Raw genomic sequence first — 20,535 nt, forward strand, 5'->3', positions numbered from 1 at the left:
GCACTCTTAAGACCATACACAAAAATTAAATCAAAGTCATTTAGATTCAAATATAAGATGAAGCCATAAATCTCTAGAAAAAAAAATAGGTAAAACATTCTCTGACATAGATTGTAACAATTTATGTCAATTGTAACAACTGACATGGTAACAACTGTAAATTCTTAGGTCAGTCTCCCAAAAGTGAAAGTGAAGTCGCTCAGTCGTGTCCGACTCTTTGCGACCCCATGGACTGTAGCCTACCAGGCTCCTCCATCCGTGGGATTCTCCAGGCAAGAGTACTGGAATGGGTTGCAGTTTCCTTCTCCAGGAGATCTTCCCAACCCAGGGATCGAACCTGGGTCTCCCGCATTGCAAGCAGACGCTTTACCATTTGAGCCACCAGGGAAGACTCCAGTCTCCCAAGGGAGTAGAAAAAAAAACCAAAAATTAAAAAATGGAAGCTAGTCAAACTTACAAGCTTCTGTACAGCAAAGGAAACCATAAACAAAACAGGCAAAAGACCTAAGTAGGCATTTTTCCAAATAAGGCATACACATGGCCACCAGACAGCAGTATGGAGTTTCCTCCCAAAATTAAAAATAGAGTTACTTCATGATCTACCAGTTCCACTCTGGGTATTTATCCAAATGAAAAAAGAAAGAAGGAAAACACTAACTCAGAAAGTTATCTGTACCCTCATATTCCTTGCAACATTATTTATAATAGCCAAAACATGGAACTACCTAAGTATCCCTGATGCATGAATGAATATAGAAGATGTGATGCATATATAAAATGGAATATTATTCCACTTGAAGGAAAATCTTACAACAACATGGATGGACCTTGAGGGCATCAGGCTGAATAATACAGGCCACAGAAAGACAAATACTAAATGATGTCACCTGTATGTGGAATCACAAAACCACCACCACCACAATAATAGCAACCACAAACTCCTCATAGAAAAAGAGACCAGATTTGTGGTTACCAAAGACAGGGGGTTGGGGGAAGGGACAACTGAACCTAGATGATCAAAAGGGACAAACTTCTAGTTATAAATATGTACTAGGGATATTGTATAAGAGAGTGACTGTACTGAGTACTGCAGTATGATATATATAAAAGTTGTAAAGAAAGTACATCCTAAAGAGCTATCATTTTTAAAGTTTCTTTTTTTTCTTTTTGACTTCCTCTTTTTAATGTTTCCTTGGTGAGATGAGGGATGCTTAGTAAACTTACTGCAGTGTTCATTTCACAATAAGTCAGGCCATTGTAATGGTTTATATCTTAAATGTATACAGTGGTGTATGCCAATTATACCTCAGTAAAACTGGAAAAAAAACAAGTGTTGGCAAGGATGTGGAGAGAAGGGAACACTTGTGCAGTGGTGATGGGAATGCAAATTGCTATTAAACAGTATGGAGGTTCCCTCCAAAGTTAGAACTATTGCATGGATCCCTCAGTTCTACTTCTGGGCATTTATCCAAAGTAAATAACAACAACAACTTGAAAAGCTATCCGCACCCTCATGTTCATTGCAGCCTGGCTCAGAGTACCCAAAACATGGGAGCAACCTGCATGTCCATTTGATTTGACAGATGAACAGATAAAGAAGTTGTAGTACTGGGTTTCCCTGGTGGCTCAGTGGTAAAGAATCCATCTGCCAGTGCAGGAGACACAGGTTCAATCCCTGATCTGGGGAAATTCCACATGCCTTGGAACAACTAGGCAGATGTACCATAACTACGGAACCTGTGCTTTAGAGCCTGGGAATTGCAACTACAGAGCCCACATATCACAACTACTGACGTCCATGTGCCCTAGAGCTCTGGCTCCACAACAAGACTAGCCACCAAAATGAGAAGCCTGCACACCTCACCTAAAGAGTAGCTGCTGCTCACCACAGCTAGAGAAAAGCTCATGCAGCAATGAAGACCCAGCACAGCCAAAAAAAAAATTTTTAAAAAGAAACTGGCACATATATACAATGGAATACTCTGCAGCAATATAAAAGCATGAAGTAATAACATTTGCAGCAACAAGGATGGACTTAGTGATGATCATACTAAGTGAAGTAAGTCAGAGAGAGACAAATACCATATGACATCACTTATATGTGGATTTTTATTAAATGATGCCACAAATGAGCCTATCTACAAAACAGAAACAAGCTCACAGACAGAGAACAGATTTGTGATGAACCAAGTAGGGGAAGGAAAGATGGAATGGGAATTTGAGGTTAGCAGCTGCAATCTATTGTACACAGAATGGATAAACAACAAGGTCCTCCTGTATGGAACAGGGAACTACATTCAATATCCTGTGGTAAACCATAATGGAAAAATATATAAAAAGAATGCATACATATGCATCACTGAATCACTGTGCTGTGCAGCAGAGACTAACACACATTATAAACTAACTATATGCCAGTTAAAAATAATCATAAATGGAACATTAATCCTCCATTCTCAACAATATTTTGGTCATCCAGACAGAGAATTCATAAGCAAAAAGAGGATCTGAACAACGCTAGAGACCAAAGAAATCTAAGAGACATGTATAGAACATTCTATCTGACAGCATCAGTTTACATATTCTTCTCAAGTGCCCATGAACCATTTTTTAGGCTAGACCACGTGTTAGGCCACAAAACAAGCCTTAGCAAACTCAAGAAGGGTGAAGTATCCTCTCTGACCACCATGGCTTGAAACTAGAGATCAACAGCCGGAGAAAGATGGGAAAATTCGTAAATGCATGGATATGAAGACTTCTGAACAACCAATGGATCAAAGAAATTAAAGGAGATATAAAGAAATTTCTAGAGACAAATGGAAATAGAAACACAACCTATCAAAACTGAGATAAAGCCAAAGCAGTTTCTAATTGAGAAGTCCATAGTGATATGTGCCTACTTTAAGCACAAAAGTTAAAAAAAAAAACAAAACAAAAAAAACTATAAGTCCTGGGTGTTCTTTGGAAGGAATGATGCTAAAGCTGAAACTCCAGTACTTTGGCCACCTCATGCGAAGAGTTGACTCATTGGAAAAGACTCTGATGCTGGGAGGGATTGGGGGCAGGAGGAGAAGGGGACGACAGAGGATGAGATGGCTGGATGGCATCACTTACTCGATGGGCGTGAGTCTGGGTGAACTCCGGGAGTTGGTGATGGACAGGAGGCCTGGTGTGCTGCGATTCATGGGGTCACAAAGAGTTAGACATGACTGAGCGACTGAACTGAACTGAACTGAATGCATTAAGGAACTATAAAAAGTAGTACAAACTGAATCCAAAATTGGTACAAGGTAGGAAATAAGAAAAGATTAGGGCAGAAATAAGTGAAATGGATAAGAGAACAAGAAAACAATAGAAAAGATAAATCTAAGAGCTGGATCACTGAAAAGATAAATAAAATTAATAAGCCATTAGCTAGCCAAAACAAGAAAGAAAAGAGAGAGGATCCAAATCAATGAAATTATAAGTGAGAAATGAGACATCATAACTGATACCACAAAAATACAAAGGATGTAACAGCCACTATATGCCAACAACCTGGCAGTCTTAAAGAGGAGAAGTTCATAGAAACATACAACATACCACGATGGAATCAGAAAGAACAGAACATTGGTAAAGACCTGTAAGGAGGCTGAATTAAGCACCTGAAAATCTCCCAATGAAGAAAAGCCCAGGACCAGATGTCTTCATGGGTGAATGTTAGCTAACATTTAAAGAAGACTCAATCCCAAGTCTCAAATAGTTTCAAAAATTCTTAGAAGGAACACTACCAGACTCATGTTGTGAGACTCTATTACCCTGACACCAAAGCAAGAAAAGGATGCTACCAGAAACGTACGGGCTAATATCCCTGATGAATATAGATGCAAAGATGCTGACTTAAATACTAGCAAACTGAACATCTAAAAAACTGATGAAATTCAACATCTGCTCAAGGTAAAGACTCTGAACAAATTAAATAGAGAAGGAAGAGACCTCAACATAAAGGTCATAACAAGTCCACATGTAACATGATACTCAGTGGTGAAAGATTGAAAGCTTTCCTTTAAAATCAGGAACAAGAAAAGGATGCTCCCTCAGCATTTGTATTTATCATAGTATTGGAAGTCCTACCAAATAATACAGGCTACAGGAAGAATAAAAGTCCTCAGAACTGAAAAAGAAGGACAACTGTCTCTATTTGCAGATGACATTATTTTATATATGGAAAATCAAAAAAAAAATATTGATCTCATCATCCACATGAGTAAAGTTGCAGGACAAAAAATTAACATACAAAACTCAGTAATGCACCCATGTGTTAATGATGGCTATCTGAAAAAGAAGAAAAGGATTCCATTTATAGCCGCACTACCATGTTCGTATACCCTCTGGTGGCTTAGAGGGTAAAGCGTCTGCCTGCAGTGTGGGAGACCCAGGTTCGATCCCTGGGTCAGGAAGATCCCCTGGAGAAGGAAATGGCAACCTACTCCAGTACACTTGCCTGGAAGATCCCATGGATGGAGGAGCCTGGTAGGCTGCAGTGCATGGGGTCGCAAAGAGTCAGACACTGACTGAGCGACTTCACTCACTCACCATGTTCATAGCAGTATTATTTATAATAGCCAAAACATGGAAGTATCTAAGCATCCACTGCTGGATGAATGGATAAAGATGTGATGCATATATGCAATGGAATATTATTCCATTTAAAAAGAAGGAAAATCTTGCCATTTACAACAACATGGATGGACCTTGAAGGCATTAAGCTAAATAATAAAAGTCGACACATACCATATGATGTCACATATATGGAGCCACAAAACCACCATCACCACCACAATAGTAACTACCAAACTCCTCAAAGAAATAGAGATAAGATTTGTGGTTACCAAAGACAGGGCATTGGGGAAAGGAGGAATTCAATCAAGTGTCAAAAGGGACAAACTTCTACTTATAAGATATATGTACTAGGGATAAAATGTACAGGAGGGTGACTATAACTAACACTGATGTATGATACACATAAAAGTTAAGAAAGTATATCCTAAAGAGTTATAGTAAAAAAAAGAAAAGGAGCTTTTCTTTTTTCTCTCTGGCTTCCTCTTTTTATTGTTTTCTTAGTGATATGAGGAGTGCTAACTAAACGTAGTGTTCATTTCACAATACAGATAAGTCAAACCATTGTACTGGTTTATACCTTAAATGTGTGCAGTGTTGTATGTTAATTATACCTCAAGACAACTGGAAAATAATTATCAGGAGTTGGCAAGGACATGGAGAGAAGGGAACACTTGTCTCCTGTTGATAGGAAGGCAAATTTCAGGAGCCATTGTGGCAAACAGTATGGAGGTTCCCCCCAAAATTTAAAATTGAACTATTTCATGGATCCCTCAGTTCTACCTCTGGGCATTTATCCAAAGGAAACAAAAACAGTAACTTAAAAAGTTATCTGCACCCTCATATTCTTTGCCTAATTATTTACAATTGCCAAGACGCGGAAGTAACCTAAGGGTCTACTGACTAAGAAGAAGTGGTATATATACATAATGGAGTATTATTCAGTCACAAAAATGAAATATTTTCACTTACAACAACATGAATGGACCTTGAGGGCATTATGCTAAGTGGAAGACAAATACAGAGAAAGACAAATATATTGTGATCTTCATTTACATATAGAATCTGATTTTTAAAAAGTGCTAAGAAAATCAAACTTGTAGAGAACCTATTAGTGGTTTCCATTGTTGGGATGGTAAGCAGATAATAATGGGTAATGTTAAAAAATTAAAACTTACAGTTATTAAATATGCAAGTAATGGGGACCTTTATTATGTAAGTAATATGTAGCGTGACGACTATGTTCTTAGTCATATGACTTAGTTCTTAACACTATATTGTATATGTTAAAATTACTCAGAGAACAGATTTTTTTTGTTCTCTAAGAAAAAATTTAACTGTGTGATGATGGATATTAACTAGACTTATTGTGGTAATCATTTCACAGTATACACAAGTTCTACATCATTATGTTGTACATTTGAAACAATGCAATGTTTATTATAGTGTCAATTATATATTATATATATATATATATGTCAATTTTATCCTAATTTAAAAAATGGTAGAGGAGAAGGCAATGGCACCCCACTCCAGTACTCTTGCCTGGAAAATCCCATGGACAGAGGAGCCTGGTGGGCTGCAGTCCATGGGGTCGCTAAGGGTCGGACACGATTGAGCGACTTCACTTTCACTTTTCACTTTCATGCATTGGAGAAGGAAACGGCAACCCACTCCGGCACTCTTGCCTGGAGAATCCCATGGACGGAGGAGCCTGGTAGGCTGCCATCTATGGGGTCGCAGAGTCGGACATGACTGAAACGACTTAGCAGCAGCAGCAGCAGAGATAGCTTTATGGACAGGGAGAGGACTAATGAAGAGTTGAGGAGGCTGAGTTCTGGATAAAGAACAAAACTCAGAATGGTCAGGGAGAATGATACAATGAGCTCTTCCAAGGCAGAGCAGGGGGCTCATTCAAGCCGAAGAGAAAAACATTTGCTGAACTGGAAACCAGTATAGTACACTCCAGAGATTCCTGTTCTCATCTGTATTTGTGATTTTGCATTTGGTTGCTACAGGTAAGTTGGACAAACCGATATGACTTCTAGTTTACATAGACAATATCTACCCAGTTACCATTTTGTTTAAGCTAATTGCTACTGGAATGTGGATTGTAGCAGAATAGACTAAACTTGTTATTTGCTTTGTTATCTTTAGAAATTTTATGGGCTGAATTGTGCCCTTCCAAAATTCTTAGGCTGAATTCCTAAACTCGGTATTTTAGAAGCGGAAGAACTTGGAAATAAGATCTTTAAAGGTAACTAAGGTAAAACTGGACCTATAGGGTGGATCTGAAGCCAGTATGACTGGTGACCTTAAAAGAAGGGACTAGGATACAGGTCAATGGAGGAAAGACCATGTGAAGACTCAGCATGAAGAAAGCCATTTCCAAGCGGAGGAGAGAGGCTTCAGAAGACAGCATACCCTTGCTGGCCCTTTGAACTTCGAGCCCAAAGAACTGTGAGACATGAATCACCACTATACTGAAAAGCACTTAAAAAACTCTCAGGCAAAGTCAAATGCCAGTAGGGCTCAGGGAGGCAACAGAGGTAGAAACGTGAAGGGGCTGCCCTGGCAAACGCATAACCCACCAATCAGGGACAGGAGTTCTTAGCTTCAGATAATTACTGCCCTGGGGGACTATGGGCCTTGCTGTGGCAAGATTTGACTTTTTCCCTCCAAAAGTATCCAGATGTCAGGACTTTTATACAAATTTGCCCAGTTCTTAAAACCCTGACCAAAGAATTTATGACAAAGGATTGAGATCCAGTATCTGGGCTCCCAGTTGTGACCTGTTGGAATCTAACTGTACAAATCTACGTGTCAATTCCCCTGAGAAGTTTTAAATCGGGAGAGTTCTGTGACTGGTGTGTGGTGGGGCCCCAAAGTGTCAGTTTGTACCAACTGATCTCAAGAGCTGGGTTTTGCTAGAGCAGCACGGGATGCTACATGTATTATTATGGATATTGAGATCAGAGTTACATTCAGTTCTCTCTCACATAGATCAGCTATCCTCTTTCATTGGGCTGTTTCCTCCACGCTTTCCTCCAAATAGTGTCAAGATGAGATTCTTTCTTTCCCACCTTTGCAGAGTTGCCATATCCAGGATAAATCCCAACACTTTGTGAAAAATTAGGACCTAATACATTAGCCTAAAACTCTTCCTCCAACTTTTCATTTTCACTTATTTATTTAACATGGAAACAACAGGGAGAAAAAAATCAAGTGTGTCTAACAAACATACCTAATTAGATTCTGAAATCTCTTCTGTAACATAAAAAAACTGAAATACTTTTGAAGCTGAAGCACCAATTAGCAGGGCTTGTCATGGAAAGAACACTTATAAAGCAAAACTCAGTACCACACTTTGAGGTTTGCGTAATGGCTTTTTGGCAGGCCGGGTGTTTTTCCCTGGTTTCTTTGCCTCTGTCTAATGCTTTAAAAGGGTGTCGTCAAGTGTTCTTGTCAGCAGGAACCTGGCATTAGTACCTGGCATTAATGTCTCCTTCCTGCACCCCCCCCCCCATTCCTTGCTTCAGCCTCCTGACAGTGAGACAGCCAGCCACCCAGGCAAGGTTTTAGGAATCTGATGCTATGAAAAAAAGGGCAGTAAATTAGGGACCTGGAGTCTGTCTCTTTCAGAACACCCCACTTCGGGTATGTGAAATGTGTGTTGCCAGCAGGAGTTTCTGAGACAAGATGATGAAGTAGAGGTTTGCTTATAGGATTTTGTTTTTTCAGCTGACTTGGCCCTACTGGATATATAGGAGGTGAAAGAAAAAAAACGATTAAACTGCCTAGTAGTAAAAACATACCTTCCCCTGCTTCTTAGTGTGAAACTAAGGAAGGGTAGATAAATATTTCCATGAAGTAATAATGTCCCCTTGAACAAGCTTCCATTAGTATATATACCAAAAAAAAAAGACAGTCTATGCCAAATTCAAGTTCGAGTGAAAATGTGCATGGACTCACAGTGGAAGGAACAGAAATGTTCAGTATGAAACCAGAGAGACAATTAAGTAGATTTTCTGAGTTTGGGCTGTTGTTGCAGGAAGAACAAATCCACTTAATCATATACACACGTATATTATGTAACAGATTAAGTTTCGTCCAATGAGTGCCTATTTCCAGGTCTCCTATGCGCACGTGCATTAGCAGTGAATGCTAATTTAGCATTCACTTTGCATGGAAGGCACTATTATCTCCATCCTGTAAGAGAGGTTCATTACTTGCCTAAGGCCACACAGCTAGTAAGAGGTGGCAGGAAGACTTGAACCCTGTCCTGTCAGGGCTGAATTTCATGTTCTTTCCATTGTAACCGGTGAGATATAGATAAAATGAAGCTGACTTTCAAAGTTGTATAAAGTTGGATCTGTCTCATGTGCATGCTGCTGTATGCCAGGCAACTGTGGGGGCATATGAAATAAATACTCCTGATTATGCTAAGTGATAAGTCAGAGAAAAAAAGAAAAGAATTCATAGATACAGAAAACAGATTGGTAGGTGGGGAAGTGGAAGAAATGGGTCAAGGTTATTAAAATGTACAAACTTCCTGCTATAAAATGAGCCTTGAGAATATAATGTACAGCAGATTGCTGTAGTTCTTAATTGTATACTTATACATATGTAACATACTGGGTTGGCAAAAAAATTTGTTTGGGTTTTTCTGTAAGGTGTTAAGGAAAAACCTGAACAAAACTCTTGGCCAACCCAATATATATATTACATAACCATGTGCCTGTATATGTGAAAATTGTTTACAGAGATTTAACTAGACTTATTTTGATTACTTTGCAAGATATACAAATACCCAGTCATTATGTTATGTATTGGAAACTAGTGCTGTGTGTCAATTACATCCCAATAAAAATATAAACATGCATTTAGGTTATCACTCTAGTTTTAGCAAATTTTTATGTAGAGTACTATATAGTATAAAAGAAAATAAAATATTTTTAAAAATGAAATAAAAGAATAAGCCTCGAGTTTTGTTCCGGGGGAGGTCAAAGTAGAGACAAAGGTATAAACAAGTGATACCAAGACTCCAGGAGCAGCACTTGTGTCAAAGCAGATGTGGGGGAGGCTTCCTAGGGGAGATGACACCTACAGGTCAGGACGGATGGCCGGGAGTAGAGTGTTCTACACAGAGGGCAAAGCAAGAACATGAGCATGTGGTGCGTAGAGTGAAGGGCAGCATGTCCCGTGGCAGGGGAAGTGGAAGAAGGGGCTGGAGAAGTGGGCTGTGGTTGTTTTATGTCATTGTATTTTCCCATAAGATCACCAGATAATAAATATATATGTGTATAATACATACACATATGTATATATATATATGTATATTTTTATAGAAACAGCTAGTAGCAGTGTAAAATATGTATTAATTAGCAAGGGAGAGAGAAGCCAACTTGGAAGATATAAAAACAGTTTCAGTGGGAACAGATCAGGACCTGGATTAAGGCAGTGATGTCCAGGACAGATGAAAGCAAGATGTCTCACAGCTGGGTGATAACGCCAGCTCAGAAAAAGTGTCGTCTGCCTCCAGATTATGTGAGTACCATCCCTGAAGACTGTTTTCCAGGCCAAGAATCTGTTGTGACGGCAAGAAGGGCTTTTGACAGCGGATACATATGTAGGATGCATCTGTGGGCCTCACTGGCTCTAAAGGATTTCAGCTCACGAGAGGTCCACGTTCTGTTCTGGCTACGGACTGTGAGATATTTGTGTCCTGCCCTCATTATTCCACAGTTTCAGAGCCAAGAGGAATTGTGTAATTTTTGGAGCATACCAGAATTATCTGAGGCAGTCTGTTAAGGCAGTTCTCAGAGATACCTGACTAACGAATGTTCTCACCTGTGGAAGAAACGTGTTATCTCCAGGCACGTAAGACCCCTATTTTGTGAACCACAGATGGCTGCTGGGACTTGCCTCCCAAGCACCTTGCTTCCTAGCCTCTCCTTTCTCTCTTCCCTGTAAATCTGGCTAAGGATACCTTACCAAGAGTGGAATTCTTTGACTTTCAAATGAGACGACACACAGCCAGAGGCTGCTCCCCCGACACTAGAGGGCACCAGCTGAACGTAAAACGTCTAGACGTGACCACCCATAAACTTCAAATAGAGCAAAATCTCACTGATATGCATTGCAATAAGGTAACTTCCCCACTGCTTCATCCTTATTAACTCCATTTCTGCTACTGAGTAAAACAAACATGCTAACTTTGATTCTGTAAACACAAAGAACATGTTTTTCACAAAATTACATGACTGCATCATCTTTGCTGCCACTTTTCTGGCTCTTACCATGTGTTGGTTTGTGTGTAAAACCTGATATGAACTTTGCACATGATTGAATTTTTAATTCTGCAAAGGAGTGAAAATGGTTGGTATGGGTGGAATGTCCACCCCAGACAGCATAACTGCAAGATAAAATTATACCCTAAAGCATATAGTTTTTCCACAAGAATTAAGACAAACTGCACAGACGCTGTAACCCTGCATGGGACTGCACAGAAACAGAACCAGAAAGAAGGTGCCAACTGTCCAGTTTTCCACTGCTTTGCTCAGGAGCCCAACCCCCTGTGCCAAGACCTTGCTGATGTTTGTACAAGCAAAACTGGACTGATCCTCCCTTATCTGCTTGTGTTTCCTAATCCATAATCTTGTGCTTCAAAAAAAAAAGGGGGGGTGGGGAGTGAGTATTCACCACGGAGCTATTTGATTCTGTGGAGTGCTGACAGGTACTCTGTCCTGAGTAGAATTACAGGGACTCTGCCTACCCCAGGCAGACCCAGTATCAGGTCAGCTATAATTGGCACCTGGTGAGAGGTCACGAAACTCAGGCTGTGGGAGTGAGGGCAGTAGGGGCCCCGTGACAGCAGTTGCCATGCGTTTTCTGAGTGCTGTCAGGCAGGACCTTCAATCACAGCATGCTTTGTGCTGTGCGCTCTAAAAATGGAAATTAAACCACCAGATCCTCACCAGACTGTGAGGCTTGATGGATGAGCTTAATGAACCCAGGATAAAGGAATTAGACCAAGTAGAATGTAGAAAAAAGGTTAAGAACCGAGAGGCTTCCATGCCCTTGGGGAATCTACATAGTCTCCAGGACTGAGGCAAGTGGGTTGTGGGGGGTCACCCTGTGTGAAGGCAGGGCTGGCTGGAGGTCAAGTTCGGTCATATACCGAGAAGCCACTGAGTACCTAGTTCCGGGCTAGGCTTTATACCAGTTCAGCCTTAATGACATTTGTTTCAGCCTTATAGAAGAAGAAATGGGGCTTACACTTATTTTAAAAACTTACCCAAGATGACAGTGCTCATCATAAGATGTCACAGGAGAATAAATAACCACCATTGACCACGTACATGCCAACGGCATTCTCTGCTCGGACCCTTACAACACTTCAACAAAGGCATCACAACTATTTTGTAGATGAGAAACCCAAGGCTGCAAGAGCTTAAATCACTTACTTGTGTGCATCTCCACCTTCACCTCCTCCCAACTCTCTCAGCCCTGTCATCACCCTTCAGGTATCCTCAGCCACACCATGTGTGCTTCGTTCTAGAATTTAAAAAAAAAAAAAAAAAAATCCTGATCAGTGAATCTATATGCATGCCTTGGAAATATAATTAAAATCAGGTCACCAAGACCAGCATGTCCCAGGCATCTGGCCCTGTGCTTCTGGCCATTCCAAGGGTTCCATGGCCAACATAACTTAGGACACTGGACATGGTTTACCTTCTTTCTCAGAGGCTCCTCAACTTACCTACCATGTGAGATCTGGGAAAATGGAAGAAACGTTCCTAATTGAGGACAAGAAAGTTCTTTTCGTTTGCACAAAGCCCCTGTGCTTCAACCACATGACCTGGAACCTCAGCCCCCTCCCTGTGGAATGAACTAATACACAGAAGAGCACAGAGAGCAAGTTCTGTATAAGCAGGGCGATTATTGCTACCATCATCTCCACCGGAAACAAGGCTCCTGGAGCACACGGCGGTCTCATCAAAGGTGTGGGCCCGTCCTCCAGAGCCCCCTTGACACAAGCGAAAAGGTGCTTGGGGAAAGGTTGGGATTCTCAGACGGTCACGGCTGGCACTCTGCTCAGCCTCTCTGTGTCTGTGTCATAAGACAAGGAATAAATAGTCTCTTCCTGCTACTTTTCGTGGAGATTAAGGCAGCAAAGGAGCCCAACAGGTGTGGGTTGTTATCATTAGAAGGTCAAGGGACCACACCTGTCAAACTCGAGGCTCTGATGCAACCCAGGAGAAACTGAACTTCTCCAGGTACAGCTTGGACGCCACTGTGGGAAACGGGAAAAGTTCTTCATTTTAACATTTATTTGGCCCAAAGCAGATTTGAAGGTTAATCTCATTCCTTCTAGGGAGAAAGTCCACGGAATGGAAAAACGTTTGGAGAAGAGTGAACACTCTCCCCTTTGCCGGAAGAGAGTCTGAGAAGCGGTCTCAGACCTCATCTGCAGGGAGGCAGCTCAGGAAGGTGCGCAGCGGCACGGCCGAGAGCAGGCAGGGGAGGCAAGGTGAACGCGGGTGCCTACAAGGGACACTGTCTATTCATCTCCCATGATTCCACATAATCCTTTAAATAAACACAACATGTTTCCATGTGAGTAACTGTCTCATTCCATAGATGTCTAATCTGAAGGAATAGTAGGTTTTTTTCTGGAAAATTACAGAGGATCGGAGATCCTTCCTCCCACGCTTGGCTCCGCCCCGTGTAAGATGGAGCACGTGGGTTTGTCGGCGCCGAGCCAGGGGAAGCTGACAGAGGCTGAGGCAAGGTACTGGCAGAGGAAGGGAAGGCTGGGGAATGTCAGAGAATGTTATTCGGAAGGACAGACAGGCTTCTTTTGTCAAGGCTGCTTACTCCACACGTTCTTCCCAGAGGCTGATTAAGTCCTGCAGGGAGAGAGAACCCACAGCCAAGAAAACAGCATACACATTACGGAATAAAGCGAAGGAACACGTGTTTGTGCGTATCTGTGTATATTGGTGTGTGTGTGTCTTTACATCAAAAACAGAAAAGGTACCCTCTGCAAATCACAGGGGAGAACAGCAATTTCGAAGATTAGACATAAGCCATTGATGAGATTTTGACATCTTAAAATGGTGCACTTAATAAATTGCTTTTACTAAAAAAAAAAAAAAAATGTCCACTGAAGTGAACTCACAGGAAGCAAGACAGGTTTTTTCAGTTTAAGCCAAGGGATTGCAGTTATGTTTGTTGAATATACAGGGAAACACTTGTATTAAAGAAGTGCTCAATAAATATTACTATCTTTCTCCTTCCTGGTTTTTTTTTTTCTTTTTATCAAAAAGGGAAGATAAAAATGAAAGCAGGTAGGAAGGAGGGAAAAAATAGGGAAAGAGAGGAAAGAAAGAAGGAAGGAAGAAAGTTCAAGAAAGGAAGAAAAACTTCCCTGAAGATTCTACCTGCTAAGACATGGAAGAAATTGGTGTCTTTAAATAGTGATATTTGTGGACATTTCAGGCAGTTTCCTACAGTGCATCCTGTGAGTAAATACCATAGTATAGGGTGCTCTTTAAAAATTAGACTTTACAGCCAGTTCACTATATAACACCAACGATGCTTCTTAAAGAGACACGACCACCAGCCGTCAGACGGTTCCTCCTATGCTTGTGTCTCATCTCTGAGTGTTTCTCTTACAGAAGAAAAAAAAGTTGTGTTGTTTTTTTTTCTTAGAAGCAGTTGTGAACTGTACCTTTAAAATCTAACCTTTGAAATCTGGCTATGATCATTTTGTTGACCTTAGCTGGACTGTATTATTATTCTCTTGAAGTCGAAAGGCGTGAATAGATCTCTTTGTGTGCTCAGCCCTCCTCCAAGCCAGGCCAGCCTAGGTTTTGTTTTGGCACAGTCACGAGTACGACACAGACCAGTAGGTTTTGATTTACAGATATACATAAGTAGATGTGATTTCCTTTCCAGGAAAAGGGCACGATGGCTAATATGCTTTAATTTATACACACGAGGCTCTTTTAAAAGGCTGACCTGCAGCTGGGGCTTGGTTAAACTGGGTCCTTCAGCAAGAAGCATTGCTCCTGAATGCTCCTTGGTAGACTGTCAGTCTGGAAAGACATGGAGGCAAGGAGGTGGGAGGGGAAGACTGACCGAGGAAGAATTTGGAGGGCAGGCACCTAAACAGCTCACTGTAAGCATTTCCTAAATTTCACACGCATCCAAATTTTCCTTCTCCGAATCTGGTTTCCTTTTGGTTATTTCCTGTTTGTTAGGCACGGGTGGTCCTTTCACCAGGAAATACCGACAGCTATGTTTTTTGTGATGTGTAGTTTTTTGTTGTTGAAGATTTCTATTAAAATGAGGTTGACTTGGTCCCATCAGCTTGGTGTCAATTTTCTAGTTGTCTACATGGTTCCTTCAGGTGTCATAAGTGAAAGCTCTGACTTAACCATCCCCAAAGCTCAACAACATTTCCAGGAGCCCCAGAACAATGAGTCTTTTGGATAAATGAACGTTGGCAAGTTTAAGCAGGGAGGAAAATAGGGTCCTTTTGAGCATCAGGACTCTCCTGTGCTAGGTGGCCACTCGGCCGGTTTGACCACAGTGCTGGGAAGGTCCAGGAAGGCTGTCTCCAAGTTGGCTAGACAAGCTGCACAGACAACAGTTTTTGCTTGCCCACAGGTTGTACCCCTAAGCCTGGGGAAAGGTCTGCATTTTTTAGTGGGGACCTTAAAGAAAGGCGTCTCAGCGTTTCTAGCCCCATTCTGCACATTTGTCTTTTCTTTGTTCCCTGACAACCCGGAGAGACAAAGGCTCCTCTGTCCTCTGTTTGGTTGGCCTGCCCTCTGTGGAGCGCTCTGCTCCCTCTGCTATTCGAACTCCATCAGGACTCTTCCTGTGACGGGAAGGTGATAAAAGAAACACACTTCAGATAGAAAAACAAGTGTCCAGGAAGGATCTTGTCATTAGGTTGAGACAAATGAAAAAGCCAGGCCTCTGGTCTCTCCACCTGGATGTGGAGCAGCTGAGGAGGAAATGTCACTGAGCTCCAAGCAGCCGTCAGCAGGGTGGGTGCAGGGGGTGGGCTCCTCCCCTGTGCACGACGGAGCCAGGACCTGGGGGCCGGGGCACCTCCCAGCAGCGGCTCTGTCCACAGTTTGGACAGTTCTTCCTTCCTTTCATCTCATGTCAGTTTTTCCCCCTCCCTCCTTTTTTATACTCTCACCGACCCCCTTTCCTTCCTTTACCTGTCAGTGTTCACCCTCTGTTCAAATCTCAACTCCAGTTATCTTTCATCCACTTAGCAGATCCCTCCTATGGCGTGACCTCTTCTCTATGGCATAAAATACGTGTGTGTGTGTGTGTGTGTGTGTGTGTGTTGCTCAGTTGTGTCCTTCTCTTTGCAACCCCACGAACTGTAGCCTGCCAGGCTCCTCTGTCCATGGAATTCCCCAGGCAAGAATACTGGAGTGGGCAGCCATTTCCTTCTCTAGGGCATCTTCCGGGAGAAGGCAATGGCACCCCACTCCAGTACTGTTGCCCGGAAAATCCCATGGATGGCGGAGCCTGGTAGGCTGCAGTCCATGGGGTTGCACAGAGTCGGACATGACTGAAGCAACTTAGTAGTAGTAGGACATCTTCCTGACCCAGGGATTGAACCTGGGTCTCCGGCATTGCAGGCAGATTCTTCACTGTCTGAGCCACCATAATACTAATAATGGCTATCAGTTATTGAGGGTTTATCATGTGCTTTTTATCTTGCTATAGGTGTTCCATCCACCTCTGAGGGAGGTGCTGTGTTCATCAGGATAGGCTGGTGGTTGCAATAAGCAGTCCCAGCACTGTGGTAGGAGTTTGTTTCCTGCTTTCATTCAAGTCTGGAGCATGTGTTCTCACTGGCAGCATCTCCTGGGGCTCACCTTTAAGCCTCAAGCACTGGCTTCTCCACCCTTTTCATGATGTACCTTCCCTATCCTGGAGTTTAGAGTGGAAGGCAGAGAGGATGTGGACGGTCACGAGAATGTTTTAGGGAGGCCACTGAGTGGTATCCGATCACTCCCCCCCGCCCCCCCCCGCCCCGTTATCATCCACAAGTCTGATATATGGCCCCTCCTAACTGCAGGGGAACCAAGAAATGCAGGCTGAAGGTGAAAGTGCATGATGGATGCATCATGGTCTCTTCCACAAGTGGGTTCTGTCAACCCCTCCACATAAGGAAGATGGGGCTCAAAGATTCAGCATCAACAGCTAATAATAGGGAACCCCAACTCCAACCTTGCAAATCTGACTCCAGAACTACACTCTTCATCTTGTGTGCTGCTTTCTGTGATTCTCTTCTGATAAAACACGAGTCCCTCTTTCATGCTAACACTTTACCTTTTACAAATCTTTACTTTCCCACTTATCATAGGGCTGCACCTACTGTACCAGACTGTGAATGCCCCAAGGAAAAGGAACGCTCTTTCTCATCACAGTATCATCAACAGATGATGCACTATGCCTGGGGAACAGTGGGGCTCAATAAAAGCTTCATAAATGAAGAATAGCTGCGGTTTGTGTGTGGCATCATATAAGGGGCCCTGGGGGACTGGATTACTTCACTCTACAGCTTTTCTAGATGACTGTCAAGGAGTCTGGATCAATGCAACAGCCGCCCCCACGTAGCTATTCTGAACCCAGCCACAAGACTGATCCTTTACAAACATAAGTCATAGGTATCTTTCTTCTCCCAAAATGTCTCCACGACAAAACTGTATCCAGATTTTTTGTTTCTTAATACCATACTCTAACAAAAGAAACCAGGACTACCCAGAGAAATGGCTGATTTCAGGGTGGAGACAGGAAAAATGCAAGATGAGCCTGGAGCATCTTAGAGTAAGTGTCAGGAGATGAGGATACGCGAAACACAAAACAAAGTAAAAACAGGGCACGTCGAATGGACATAGAAGCCGATGTGAAAGAAGTCCCAATGTCCAAAGCCAGAACTATGGGAGGAACAAAATAAATAATGAAGTAATAGATTATAACCCAAAGAATAAAATGATTTTCCATGAGTCTATACTCCTATAAATAAATGCATAACCAAATAATGGAAAAGGCACAGAAGAATTCTTTATAGAAGAATTCCAAATATTAAACACAGAAGGAATTAAGGAAATAGGAAATCACCATTAAAGCATCACCTGTTACAGTCAAGATTTACTGATGGATGCTATTATTAGTAGGCAAAACTCTGAGAGAAGCAGGATATTTTCATTCTTTGAAGTACCTCCTCCAAAATATTAACTGTAGGCATACCAAAAAGTTGTCTGGGTTTGGTTCCAGGCTACTGTAAAATAAAGCGAATATTACAAAAAATCAAGGCACATAAATTTTTTGGTTAACACATACATACAAAATTCAGTTTAGGACTTCCCTGGTGGCGTAGTGGATAAGAATCCACCTGCCAATGGGTCATGGGTTCAATCCCTTGTCTTGGAAGACCCCAGGTGCCATGGACAACTAAGCCTATGAATCACAACTACTGAGCCCACACTCTAGAGGCGGAGACCTGCAGCTGCCAAGCCTGTGTGTTTCAACTACTGAAGCCTGGGCACCGAGAGACCCTGCTTTGCAACAAGAGAAGCCACTGCAATGAGAAGCCTGGAGCACTGCAACGAAGAGTAGCCCCTGCGTGCTGCAACTAGAGAAAGCCTGTGCAAAAGCAATGAAGACCAAGCACAGTCAAAAAGTAAAATAAATAACCATGTAAGAAATAAAAATTAGTTTATATTATGCTGTAGTCTATTAAGTGTGCATTAACATTATGTCTAAAAAATTTATATACCTTAATTTTAAATGCTTTATTGCTTGAAAAAAAAATGGTAACCATCATCTGAGCCTTCAGCTCATCATAATCTTTTATGCTGGTGGAGGGTCTTGCTTCAGTTTTGATGGCTGCTGACTGATCAGGGCGGTGGTTGCTGAAGGCTGGGGAGGGGGACCTGCAGCAATTTCTTAAAACAGGACAATTTCTTGCTATATTGGTGGTCTCTTCCTTTCACTTGAACATTTAGAGGCCATCGTATGGTTATTAATTGGCCTAATTTCAATATTTTTGTGTCTCAGGGCATAGGAAGGACCATGGAGAGGAAGAGAAATGGAGTATGGCTGGTCAAGGGAGCAGTCAGAAAGACACACAGTTATTTATCAATTAATTTTGTTGTTTTCTATGGGTGTGGTTTCTGGGGCCCCCAAACAATTACAGTAGTAACATCAAAGGTCACTAATCATAGATCACCGTAATATTAGTAATAATAAACATGATTGATATATTGTCAAAACTATCAAAATGCGACAGAGATACAAGTGAGCAAATGTTGGAAAAATGGCACCCACAGATTTTGCCCAATTCAGGATTGCACAAATCTTTGATTTATAGAAAAACACAGTATCTGTGAAGCACAATAAAATGAGGGTGCCTGTAATTATTGCGCTGGTTTTAACATACTTCCCACAAATTCTTCGTTACTGTTCATTCCAGAATGTGGAATTGTGGACTGGACTTTCGACTCATTTCTAATGAACGTATGGAAAGGGGAAAATAGTAACTTTGCAGCACAGAAACTTGGCAGGTATCACTTGCATCAAAATTAACAATACCATCGTAAACCATGGTAGCATCATGTTCCTCACAATATGTGATGAGAAAGACACTTCATTTCTGTTGGCTTCTTCCTTCAAACCCATAGCCCTAGTCATTAGAAAACATCAGACAAACCAAAATTAAGGGACACTTTACAAATATCTGACCAGTACTCATCAAAAGGGTCAAAGTCATAAAAAACAAGAAGGGGAAGCTGTCACAGTTTGGAGGAGAGCTCAGCATGGTATCCTGGACTGGATTCTGAGACAGGAAAGGGACATTAATAGGGAAACAGGTTAAATCTGAAATGTAGTTCAGAGTCTCAGACTAATGTTGATTATTTAGTTTTGATAAATATGCCCTGGTTATACAAGATGTTTACATGAAGGGAGACTGAGTGGAAAGTAATTGAGAACTTTCTGGGTTTATCATGGAAATTCTTCTATAAACTGAAAAATGATAGAAACCACTGAAGAAAAAAAGCCTCTCCTTTCACACTGAGTCAAATCTGAAGTCCCTTCAGTTGCCTACAAAGTCAGACATGATGCTCACGATCCCCTCTCTGTCTTGCCTCCACTCATTCTGTCCCCACCTCAGGCAGCTTCAGCTACAGGGGGACTTTCCCTCTTATTCCCCAGACACCTCCAGCCTGCTCCCACCTTGGGGTCTTGACACTTATTGTTCCCATTGGTGGGAAAGCTTCCCCCCAGATATTTTCATGCCTAGCTCCCATAGCTCTTGGAGATCTTTACTCAGATGTCTCCTAATCAAGAGACTTTCTCTGACCCACCTGTGTAAAAGGACATGCATAACCCACCCCCTCCCTTGCTTTACTTTTCTCTCTTGCTCTCAGCACCATCTCTCATTCAATAGACTTTGTCTATTTTTCCTCATTTTTCCTTGTGGCAGGCAGAACAATGCCCCCCCACCCCCCACCCAAAGACGTTCATGTTCTAATCCCTGGAACCTATGACTATATTGTGCTTAGTCACTCAGTTGTGTCCAACTCTTTGCAGCCCCATGGACTGTAGCCCACCAGGCTCCTCTGTCCATGGGATTTCCCAGGTAAGAATACTGGAGTGGGTAGCTGTTCCCTTCTCCAGGGGATCTCCCCAACCCAGGGACTGAACTTGGGTCTCCTGCTTTGCAGGCAGATTCTTTACCGCTTGAGCTATCAGTTTGCCATATGTCAAAGGGAAAAATTAAGACTGCAGATGGAACTAAGGTTGTTAATCATCTGACCTTGAAATGGGAAGGTTCTCTGGGATTTTCTAGATGGCCCAATATAATCACAAGGGTCTTTAAATGTGCAAGAG

The 20,535-nt window shown here is 42.0% G+C and overlaps 2 long non-coding RNA genes across 7 annotated transcripts in view; one reads left to right on the forward strand and one right to left on the reverse strand.

Annotated features, from left to right (window-relative positions):
- LOC112586947 overlaps positions 1 to 20,535 on the reverse strand; it is a 506,468-nt gene that overhangs the window by 33,587 nt on the left and 452,346 nt on the right. For 5 of the 6 annotated variants that reach the window (XR_006553469.2, XR_006641422.1, XR_006553468.2 and 2 more), the window contains one exon: positions 12,066 to 12,156. This is a non-coding gene — a long non-coding RNA (uncharacterized LOC112586947). Of the gene's footprint in view, positions 1 to 377; positions 399 to 12,065; positions 12,157 to 20,535 lie in introns of those variants that run through there. The other variant, XR_006553470.2, reaches the window with a different exon arrangement.
- LOC123335122 lies at positions 12,553 to 13,591 on the forward strand. The gene is made up of 2 exons (XR_006553473.2): positions 12,553 to 12,878; positions 12,977 to 13,591. It is a non-coding gene; the product is annotated as an uncharacterized LOC123335122 (long non-coding RNA).

Source organism: Bubalus bubalis, chromosome 9 (assembly GCF_019923935.1).
Source record: "Bubalus bubalis isolate 160015118507 breed Murrah chromosome 9, NDDB_SH_1, whole genome shotgun sequence".
NCBI lineage: Eukaryota > Metazoa > Chordata > Mammalia > Artiodactyla > Bovidae > Bubalus > Bubalus bubalis.